At 34.7% G+C, this 12,489-nt stretch overlaps 1 protein-coding gene across 3 annotated transcripts in view; it reads right to left on the bottom strand.

Moving 5' to 3' along the window:
* LOC131061002 (1,4-alpha-glucan-branching enzyme 1, chloroplastic/amyloplastic) overlaps positions 1-12,489 on the bottom strand; it is a 244,948-nt gene that overhangs the window by 105,298 nt on the left and 127,161 nt on the right. The gene's annotated exons all lie outside the window — the stretch shown is intronic.

Genomic DNA, 12,489 nt, shown 5'->3' with positions numbered 1-12,489 from the left:
AAGGGGGCGTATAAAGAAAGAGTTGACGTTTTTATCTATTTTGTGAGGAGTAAAAAAGCTCACGATTCTCTTTATAAACCTGAATTCCTCCCCAACACAAGTAATCATGCAAAGTGAAGGGTGGACAAGTTAAAGTTCGGTGTTTCAAGCCAAATTACAAGATTGGTGCCGAGTTTGCCTTCTCCTTCTAAAAAAGCTGAATTTCCACCAAGATAGAAAGTCAAGGGAAACCAAGGATCGTGGTGTTTTGAATCAAAATCCTTCTGTCAATTCTCTTTGAAAGGCTGAACTTTCTCCAAGTTCGAAGGCACTATCAAAGTCGGGGGTTTTGAGCATTTTTTTTTTCCTTCCCCATTCGCCAACAAAAATCTCCTTGCGAATGCCAAACAAAAGCCGAGTCAAATAAAAGTCGTATATTTTCTCTTTAAAGGCCGAGGTCCAGTTGCCCCTAGTTTTGCCATCAAAAGCCTTAGAAAACACATTCTAGCAATTTGCCTAAAATCACCGAATTTTATCCTTTAAGGGTCTAGTGTTAAGTTAAATGTGGAATAAAGGTAAGAGAACTTTCTAAAAAAGGCAAAATCGCAAAATGTTCACATTTTCACCTTAAGACTCGAGTTTTGCAAACGAAAGGAGGCATTTAAATAAAATCACACATTTCCATTAAAAGGGCCGAGTTTGGCCAATCAAAGCGGAATCTTTTTTAACAAAGTCTCACATTTCGGCCAAAACGGTCGAGTTTTATCCTTTCATTGAATCGGCCAAGTAAAGAGAGAAAAGAGGGGATTCAAATTAATTTAAAAAGTGAATATTTTCATTCACCCCTCTTATTTGCCAAGACGAAGCCCGACATTGCCTTGAAAAACAATTAATATTTGTTAAAATCGTTTATATATTTTGAGGTGATTGATTCAGAATGAACTCGCTTGTGCAAATTGATGTCACTGGAAAGAGCTAAGGTGGCAACCTAAAGCGCAAATTCAAGACATGATCGTGATCAAAGTCAAGAAGTGAAGATGCAGTGTGTAGGATCAAGATGGTGATCACAAAGCACAGAGATATGTGCCACCACTGGACAGCAAATTGAAGTCCACCAGCAAGATTGAAGATAGAACAACACACAGAATGCTACAAGTGTATGCATACTCAAAAATACACAGCTGGAATTGATTCCAAAAAATTGGTTTGTAAAACTGAATTGTTTTAATGTAAATGGCTACCTATGGGCCCCGTTTAATGTATTTAAAGCAATGGGACATAGGTCAGTTATCCCTTAGCTACCTGACTGACCGAATTGATGCCAAATAGTTGTCGGTAGTTGGGAAAGTGGTTGGGAGGACAACTGAAGATAAATAGGCATGGGTTAATGCTGCCAAGTTTCTAGAAGGCAAATTGCAGTTGTTGGATGCATTCAATCCTGGCCCTTGATTTGAATTGTAAAACCTATAAAAGGTGGGTGCCTCTCTTTGTAAAGGGTTAGATTTTAGTAGTTAGAGTCTGTTAGATTTTAGGAATTAGAAGTTAGAAGTAGTTATAGTTAGTAGATTAGAAATAGAATAGAACTGTTGTAATAAATTGTTGTAATAATAGTTGAAATCAATATATGAACATTGAAGTATGTTTGTGTCTTTGTTTTCTTCTGTTTGCATGGTTTCCCTCCAGCTGGTTAAGTAGAGTTTAGTGATTTTAATGGCGAAATGTGGGGGGTATTTGATGCATTTCAGGTTCATACCATTGGGGACCCGCTAATTGTAGGTCACCGTGTATGGTTAGCCTCAACCCAAAACCGTGCTTAGTTCAACTGTTGGTATTCGTCTTAGGTTGCACCAGAATTGGGTGCCTAAATGAGTATTTCCCAATCTAAAATCCTTCATCCCCTTTGTCATAACCCCTCTTTGGACATTGGATTAAATAAATACGATAATTAAAACATTTATTAATTAACATTTAATAATATTGGAAAATCGTCTCATTTATGAGACTTCACGATTTTCCTCTAATATATAATTATTAATGTTTATTATTATTTGTTATAATTATTAGTTATTATTATTGTTATATATGATTATTATTTATTATTATTTATATAATAACTATCAAACAATTATAATGCAATAAAGCGGCGGTCATCAAAGATATGTTAAGGAGGAAATAATCATTAATGATATTAATTAAGATTAATAAATTAGTAATTCGAATTAAGCAACACTAAATTAATATTATTGGTACAAAAGACACTTATAGTGATTCGAGCATCACTAAGGAGTGGTTAAGATTAGCATTGAATATCGTTGACAAGTCATAAAGACTATCAATTTAAGGAAAGAGTGATTGTCTATACAGAATTAAGGGAATATTAATGAGATCAACAACGACAACCTCTTCTAATGGCCACCACACACTTACAATACCGATTACCATTAGATGTTTACAATTCCACATCCTTTAACTATATTATCTAATCAATAATTAGAAAGTACGTAATAATATCAATATTCTGGTTAGCGATCTGTTTAAGAAGAACATGATTAGCAAGAAGGCTAATCGATAACATAATGATAGGAGGTGATTAACGTAAAGGATCTAATGCAGCGATTAGTGGTGCAATTAGCGTTATGGAAAGAAGATGCCATTAAGACATGTTTTTTGGCATCATGACTTATCATTCCAATAATATGATATAAGAAGACATTTACAATCATTCACGGAGGGGGGAGCGCCTATGAGGATAGAATTGAAATAGTGAAGTATGGAGGGAACAGCATATACAAGTATTGGAACATAGACAGCAATCTAGGGATTGCAACCAATAATCCATATTCAAAATCAGAAATATAATGTGTAATCAGGCCAATGTATCATTATAACTGGAAGTGGATTTTAATTATAAATATTTGAAGACAATTCATATGATCAAATAAAGTTATTGAAATCCTTATTTACACATCATACGTATACCTATTAGAGTTATATGAATATCAGACTTATCTCAAGAACACGAATCAGATCAGATCAGAACTGTTATTTAGTTGCAGGCAGTAGCATCTTTGTTCTTTGTGGTATGCGCGGGAATATGCTTAATATATATATGCATAATATATGGAGCCCGATATCATCCTTATGTAGGATTTAATAAACTTAATAGTAATAATATAGTTTTAATAATAATAATAAAGCTGCAATTATAATTATTATATAGTGTTAACGATATTATGTGGGAATATAACTCAGAAATTATTCCTTTAGACTGATCTTCAGCAGACTTATTAAGGAAATTCCCAGATAGGCAAATTACATAATATTAGCATAAGAGCAAAATATATGTAAAGCCAACATATAAGAACATAAGAATGGCAGACCAGACCTGTTATGTGTCAGATTTGTCTGCCACATTACTATATTTACTTATTTATGTATCTATATGATTAGAATGATCAATGGGGGATAACATAAAGATGGATAATAATAAATATTAAAATAATTATTATAGTTAATATTAATATAATAAAAAGGTAATTATTAATGAGTAAATTAATAAATATTTATTAAATCACCAAAACAAAGTATTTATTGATTAATTGATAATAATAAGCATTTATTAATTAAAAATTAATAAATGCGTAAATGATTTATAAATCAAAAATAGGATTAATTATTTAGTATGGTAAGATAACTAGTACTTGATAGACTAAAGAAAAGGTAGAACATCCTAGGTTGGATTCATGTTAAGATAGTTTTGTCTCTTAATCGATTTAGTTAAGTTATAAACATATTGGAAATCGATTAACTACGGTTAAAACTGTCTTGAACCAAATAGGGGACATTACACCCTTGGAGCTTGCACTATTCTTGTCGAGTTGTGAGGGTGTCTCTAGCGAAACAAGAATTGGTTTATGGAAATCTATCTACTCGCTGCATTAAATGTTGTCATCATTGTCCTTAAGATCCCCAAATGTAATATTCCTAGTTGGGGATTGGATTATTTGGCGTTCAAGTCCTGCAAACAAACGTTAGTATACAAACAATATGAAAGATAATTAAACATATATATTTATTTGTGCAATTATACAAGAAAGAATGCTATACGTTATTCTACATATTTAACAAATAATGTTAACTGATTTATTGTTATCTATAAAAAAGGATACAATACTCACTTGGACCTTACCTGGATTGACCCAACCCTCTATTGAGAAATATTTCTCAGTTAGGAGCAACCCAGGATGTCGTCCTCCTAAGGTCTCTATATGGGATCTCTATTAATGAGTGAAATAATTAATGTTCTCAAAGCTTGGCAGAGATCCCACCCCTGCTCAAGCTTCTCTATTTCTAACATATGCATATGGTTAACCTCTACAATATATATATATTGTCTCTAAGAGATTCCCTATGAATCTCTCTCTGGATTCCTCTTAGAATCTTGGCATTCAATTTTGCCCTCTGGTCTCTATGGCTCCTTTAAAGGGAGCAATCATCGTAGACATTATCAGGGACTTAAATTTAATTCTGCTCTGAAATACCTCAATGATCCCTAGCTCTGTAAATTGCCTCTGAAGCAATCTCGATTTCCTCTGTTTTAATTTTGAGTGTATCTCTACAATCTTATGATAATTGTTATTTAACATCACTAATATATCACTATTATATTATAATCCTGAGTGTATCTTTGTCTCTAGAAGTGTCGTTACAATTCTGAGTGCATCTCTATTATGCTAATTCTGAATGTATCTATGCAACATTGATTCTAAATGCATCTCTGATATGTTAATTTAGAATGTATCTCTGTTATTTACCGGCTATTCTGCTTTAATTTATCTTGCGGTATGATTCGAATTCCACGGCATTATTCATGAAGTATTTCCTATGGTTTAGGGCAAACCACTTACCGTTCACTTGCCGGTGGTGTATCCTGGATATGCTGGGTACGCTCTACTCCTTCCACGGTTTTTGCTTCCAACGTGGCTATCACTGTTAGCACTATCCCCATGCATACCACCAAGAACACAAATGTTACTGCCTGTAACTTGATAACAATTCTGATCTGATCTGATCAATGGTGATGTCACTAGATGCTTTTGATTCCTTCCCTTTATATCTCTCAATTTGAGGGAGAGGTCACACCTCTTCATCATGTATGCCCTTTGGCAAGAGACACACCCTTTCACCATTAGCACCCTTTGAAAGAGTGCAACTCTTCATTATTTCTACCCTTTGAAAGGGACACAACCTTCCATAATCAGATGTGCACTTATTATTTAAATCAGATCTGCACTTCTCATTTCCAAATTATCCCCGCTCTCAAATGAGGTTCTCTTCTCCCTTTTATATCTCATCGTTGAGGGAGTCACAACTTTTCCTTTCACGTCTTTTGAATTTTCATTAATTTAATTAATTTTTAATTAATCATATTTAATTATATTATTTTACATTTTAAATTAATTTTTAATGTTTTAATTTTATTATTAAATTCTATTTCAAAGTGGGGACATTACACCAAACCCTTCTCTTTTTCTTTTATTTCCCAGTCTGAGAATCGCCGTATCGTCAGATGCAAACCAGCTTGTTGTAAACATAAGCCCCTTGTGTTACCAACAAAACACATGAAACCATTGAGTTATCCTACAGTCAAGAACTGACATTTGGAACCTTGAGGTTGTCCCCTCTGATCATCTAAAACAGCATTAGGGATTTCCTTATGCAAGAGAGGATAGGATACTCAACATTCTATTTTGCGATGACCGGAGATAGGATAGGAGGCTCTTGCTCCCTATTGTTTGTAGTTTGTCATTTTGTAGCTTGGCATTTGTATTTTATGGTTTGTGATTGATTTTCAGTGCTTTAACTTTGAAGTTGAACAATGTAGAACACACATGCAATGTGCATTGTAATCAATGATCTCAAAATCAAAAAGAAAAATCCATATTTCAATATTAATGGCAGACCCTATCATTTGCATTCTCTCTTTCACATTCCATGCAATTAGGATGACTTTGAATATAAAAATATTGATTATTTCTGTTTTTTTCTTTTGCTCAAGGGAAATGGGTATTGCATTGTTTTAGGTTTCTAATATTACCTTGAGAAATTACAAATAACTTTATCCTTTGGCTTGCCAAGATATTTCGAAGAAATATATTTGCCTCTTTGCTCTAGTTTACTGTACTTCAATTCAAAACATGGAAAACTAGTAGCCTAGTTGTGAATTGTGATCTTTATAGGTTAACAAAGACTACAATAAAGAATTCCTACTCTTTCTTACTTTCCCAGAAAATATTGATCGAACATGCAACTTGCTTCCCATTTCAATTTTCCTTGCAAATGATCATTGTACTAATCTTTGTTACAAACACTACAGTTCAGATGAAAAACCAAAATCATTCAATCTTATTAATTGATATGCTAGTTATCATACAAATGGCTGAAGTTAAAATCTCTTGATCGAAAACAAATGCTACTTGAAAAGAAATAGGTTGAAACAAGTTGTTCCACAAAATGTTGAAACTTATGAGAGGGTTTATCATTTAACACAAAAAAAAAAGGATAAACTCGAGAAAGATATTAAGGAACGCCAAAATCAGAAATCTCCAAGACCAAAAGATCTTGTGATGTTTCATAATAAGATGAGCCAGGTAATTAGCCAAACATATTTAAAGATATGCAAGGTATACAAGATGGAAACATAAGCGATATACTCAACAAGACTCATCAATCTTACCCCTAAAAGTGCCAAAGAAACACTGGTGAGAGGTTGCCATTCTATTACCATTAGTGTTTTCTACAAGATATTAGAGAAAGTGGAAGCCAAAAAGATAAAACTTATCAGTGTTGGATAGACAGAAACAAGCAAACTTGTTTATATTAAGGGCAGTTTTAGTCTTCGATAATTTCATTACATCTTAGGAAAGTACTACATGGGTTCATGTAACCCAAATGAATCTCTATTTGACAATAGACTTCAATAAATCCTATGACAAAATAGTAAATAAAATGGGATTTCATTCTGAATAGAATGCAATACAAGACTTTTAATGATTACGAGGCCAAAGAATATGAAAGATTAGTTGGAATTTCACTTGTTTCCTCCTACATGAGTAGAGTTCCTATTTCAAAGGGTCTTGCAAGGGCTAGGGTAATGCTAAGGGTTGTTGAAATTAAATAGCTAGTTCGAGTTATTTGATGGAAAATATATATATTGTAATAACTTAAGTGATTACAATACTTGAAACTTGTAATAAAAAGGGTAGGCCCTATTTGGGCAATTGATTTAACTTTTGTAAATTGTATATGGGTCCTGACCCATATGTAACTTGTAAATTCAAAATTATATCTTGGCACCAAAATATGCAAGGCCGACCAAGGTTTATTGTTGACATGAATTCATATATAAGTAAGATGATTTGAGGATCACAAATCATCAATCACAAGCGAATATATATCTCTCTACCTTATGTGATCTGCTTCCAGCTGCAATCATCATCATTAGCAAAAGGATATTCATCAAGTGTGAGCGAACTTCAGCGAATTGGTTTCTTGTTGAAGCGAATTTGATCTAGGAGTGCAAATCTGTCCTAGGGCATCCAAACCTCATATACTCTGCCGAATTTTTGTTCTTGTGGCTGGGCGAATTAGTATGGAATCTGAGCTATGAATCTACCTTATATCTAGGCGCACTATTGATCATTTTGAGCTCCATTCCAGACCCGAATCTAATCACCATTGTGGAGCAGACTTGTGCCAATTATGGGCGACTATGCTAGGCAATATTGAGTTGTCTAACTCACTAATTTAGAGCAGCGATCATCCTCTTCTGTTGTGCCGAAACCCTACTTGTGGGATCAGCGAATTAGGGCCTGCACATCAGTGATTTAGATTGGGCAAAGCTCTGCCCTAGGTTGATGACTTAATCAGATAAGTGATCTGATCTTCATTGTACTTGTAATTTGCTCATGATTAAAGGATTTTGATTTGGACTTGATGTTGGGTTTTTCCTCCAAGAGGGAGGTTTTCCTAGGGTATTCTTGGTGTCTTGTCTCTTTTTTGTGATTGCTTTGTGTTATTTCTAAGTTATTCTAAATCTGACCACTAAAATCAACATGGTATCAGAGCTTGGTTTGTAAATAGTTGTGATCAGATTTATCAGTTTTTCAGTCTAACCGATTGTTCAAAGTTCAGTTTTCATGGCTTCTTATCTTAGGACTGAAGATAGATTGGAAGGTTTTGTCAACTACACTTCTTGGAAGGTCAAAATAATGATTGCCTTGAATGACCTTGCTGAATATGGCATGGCAGTAAGGATGTTGCTGAACCTAGTGGCGAAGAAGAAAAGGAAGCTTGGAGGAAGAAGGACTACCAAGCGCGAAGGATAATAATAGACTCCGTCAAAGATCATATTGTGACAAGCATCTCCAAAATGAAGATTGCAAACGAAATGTTTAGCACTTTGGAAAAGATGTATGAGATCAACAACACCAGTCATATACTATCATTAAGGCAATAGCTTAATCACATCAAATTAGAGAAGGAAGAACATGTAGCTGCTTACTTCATGAGGATCTCTGAGCTAAAGGATCAACTCTCTACTGTTGGGAAGACTTTTGAAGATAGTGACCTAACTATGATGGCTCTAAATGGTCTTCCTCCATCATGGGAATCTTTTGTTCAAGGAATCGTTGCAAGAGCTGAGCTTCCTCAATTTGATCGATTGAGGGGAGATTGCATTCAAGAAGAATCACGCTTGGCTGCTAAAGGAAAAATCAGAAGCCCTCATGACAATGTTCATCATGTCCTCTCAGCTAAGGAGGAAGGTGGCCATTGGAAGAAGAATAACTTCAAAAGAAACAAAGATTTCAGACCCTCTACTCCTGATTCAAGGAAGAAGCCAAGGGACCTGTCTCACATCCGATGTTTATGATGTAACAAGTATGGTCACTTTGCACAGAACTGTCAATCTCAGCTCGAGCAAGGAGAAGCAAACCTAAATGAAGTCTCAGAACAACAGAATAATGAAGATTTCCTCTTTGTCTCAGCCTGGTCAAGCAATGTTCAGTCAGATAGTAACACATGGCTGATTGACAGTGGTGCATCTAGACACATCACAGGCTATCAAGAACATCTCTTAGATTTGGTGGAGAAGGAGTCCAACCTTCATGTGACTATTGGTGACAATGCTCGTTATGCACTAAAAGGTTTTGGCTCTACTTCGTTAAAATTAGATTCTGGTATTTCCCTTCATCTCAGTAATGTTTTGTTTGTACCTGGAATAAAAAGGAATCTAATCTCTATATCTTCTCTAGAAGATAAAGGTTATCAGGTTGTATTTTCTGAAGGAAGAGTTTTTGCATGGCCTAAGGAGTCCAACCTCAAATCAGCTCGTGCCATCGAGATTAGATATGAAAGCCTATACAAGCTTTCAACTCTCACTTTCAATTAAGGATATAGTTGATAGATTTTTAAACTATGCTATGGGTCCATTTCGTAGGTAAGAGTAAATCAACAAGTTTTATGAATTTATCACTTAGATAGGGATTAAGAGGGAGTTACATATTCCCCATAATCCTTAGTGAATGCATTATATTTAGTAAAGCTTAAACATATTGTTGTTTACTAACCATTGATGTTGAAATCTGATTTACATCTAGTGTTAGATTTGAGAGAGTATGGCTACAAATTTAAATTCAAATAAAATCTGAATTTATAATTGTTATATGATTATTACAAGGATGTTCTTGATCATAATTCTATGTTTTCAGCTCCTATGATACATTGTGTATATCTTCCACCCTTTGTGGAGTGCAAGGTGGGACCACCCTCTATGTAGTGCAAGGTGGTAGTTTCTTTGAAGTATAATACTTCTCCCACCCTCTGCGGAGTGCAAGGTGGATCCATCCTCTGTGGGTGTGCATGATGGATATCATGGAAGGAATCCATGACTGTATTCTTTGAATCCATCCTCTGCGGATGTGTACGATGGATATCTATGGTTGTATCTCAGATCCATCCTCTGCGGATGTGCATGATGGATATCATGAAAGAAGTCCATGATGTGTTATTACAATATATGGTTACTTGCTATAATCCTCCCTAGCTAAGAGGCAGTGTTGAAATTAAATAGCTAGTTGGAATTATTTGATGGCAAATATATATATTGTAATAACTTAAGTGATTAAAATACTTGTAACTTGTAATAAAAAGGGTAGGCCCTATTTGGGCAATTGATTTAACTTGTAAATTGTATATGGGTCCTGACCCATATGTAACTTGTAAATTCAAAATTATATCTTGGTGCCAAAATATGCAAGGCCGACCAAGGTTTATTGTTGACATGAATTCATATAAAGTAAGATGATTTGAGGATCACAAATCATCAATCACAAGCGAATATATATCTCTCTACCTTATGTGATCTGCTTCCAGCTGCAATCATCATCATCATCAGCAAAAGGATATTCATCAAGTGTGAGCGAACTTCAGCGAATTGGTTTCTTGTTGAAGGGAATCTGATCTAGGAGTGCAAATCTGTCCTAGGGCGGGCATCCAGACCTCATATACTCTGCCGAATTTCTGTTCTTGTGGCTGGGCGAATTAGTATGGAATTTGAGCTGTGAATCTACCTTATATCTGGGCGAACTATAGATCATTTTGAGCTCCATTCCAGACCCGAATCTGATCACCATTGTGGAGCAGACTTGTGCCAATTATGGGCGACTATGCTGGGCGATATTGAGTTGTCTAACTCACTAATTTAGAGCAGCGATCATCCTCTTCTGTGGTGTCGAAACCCTACTTGTGGGATCAGCAAATTAGGGCATACACATCAATATTTAGATTGGGCAAAGCTCTGCCCTAGGTTGATGATTTAATCAGATAAGTGATCTGATCTTCATTGTACTTGTAATTTGCTCATGATTAAAGGATTTTGATCTGGACTTGATGCTGGGTTTTTTCTCCAAGAGGGAGGTTTTCCCAGGGTATTCTTGGTGTCTTGTCTCTTTTGTGTGATTGCTTTGTGTTATTTCTAAGTTATTCTAAATCTGATCACTAAAATCTGAGCTAGGTAATTAGCCAAACATATTTAAAGATATGCAAGGTATCCAAGATGGAAACATAAGCGATATACTCAACAAGACTCATCAATCTTACCCCTAAAAGTGCTAAAGAAACACTGGTGAGAGGTTGCCATTCTATTACCATTAGTGTTTTCTACAAGATATTTGAGAAAGTGGAAGCCAGAAGGATAAAACTTATCAGTGTTGGATAGACAGAAACAAGCAAACTTGTTTTTATTAAGGGCAGTTTTAGTCTTTGATAATTTCATTACATCTTAGGAAAGTACTAAATGGGTTCATGTAACCAAATGAATCTCTATTTGACAATAGACTTCAATAAATCCTATGACAAAATAGTAAATAAAATGGGATTTCATTCTGAATAGAATGCAATACAAGACTTTTAATGATTACGAGGCCAAAGAATATGAAAGATTAGTTCGAATTTCACTTGTTTACTCCTACATGAGTAGAGTTCCTATTTCAAAGGGTCTTGCAAGGGCTAGGGTAATGCTAAGGGTTTCAAACTACCAGTCAAATTCATTGCCACTTAAAAGTGTTGACAGCTTGGCAAAGTATTTCTGCTGTCTTTCATTGGCACTATCACAGTCTTTCAGAGGCTTTAGATCTAGCTTCAACGCCTATTTGAACAAGTCAATCCTCAGCCTAAGCTTTCTGACAAAACCTTAACTAGAAAAAGGAAGATTTTTGTTGGGGAGACCTTTAGGATCGTAAGCTTCAGCAATCACAAACCTAGTGCAATTTTAAAAGAGCCTTACAAGCCAAATTGAGTAGACAAATTGATATATCAGGTGTTGATCAAAATGATCCCTGATAACTATGTTTTCAAAATGTAATTTCAAAGGCAAGGTTGCCACTAGAAGCATTGTAGATGGAAATTTGGAAAGATTTTTCAACAATTATATGAGAGAATTTTTGTAAGTTTTTGTGTAGATGTTGAGTCATTTTCTCTTGGATCACAGGCTCAGATGTTGAAGAGACATCCCTTGTGACCTTCATGTTAGATTGGTGTAATCATTTGTTTCATAAAATAATATATGATACATTAATAATTAGAAAAGGAGAAAGCATCAAACAAATCCAATTAAGAGTGAAAACAGCAGACAGACTTTAAAAAAAACTCTGCAGTTTTAGAAGGAATCAAGTAAACCGTTATTTATCATAGAAACAAAAAGAAAGCTCCCATCTGATATAAAGTAAGACTAATATATGCAACCAACTACTCTATTCCTCCTAAGGTTTGAATAATCCAAAAAGAAATGTTTGTTAAAGGGAATTTTAAAGCACTGTTTAGTTATTAATAATTTTCATCATCATCTATACTCAAAGAAAATTAATAATTTTCTCATAATCTACATTTGATGGAAAATTTAAATGAATCACCTGAAAAAAAAATACTCCCTAGTTAGATATAATATAATGT

This window comes from Cryptomeria japonica, chromosome 9, assembly GCF_030272615.1.
Source record: "Cryptomeria japonica chromosome 9, Sugi_1.0, whole genome shotgun sequence".
NCBI classification, from domain to species: Eukaryota; Viridiplantae; Streptophyta; class Pinopsida; order Cupressales; family Cupressaceae; genus Cryptomeria; species Cryptomeria japonica.
The sequence above is the reverse complement of the archived record's forward strand: the minus strand, read 5'-3'. Positions and strand labels throughout refer to the sequence as shown.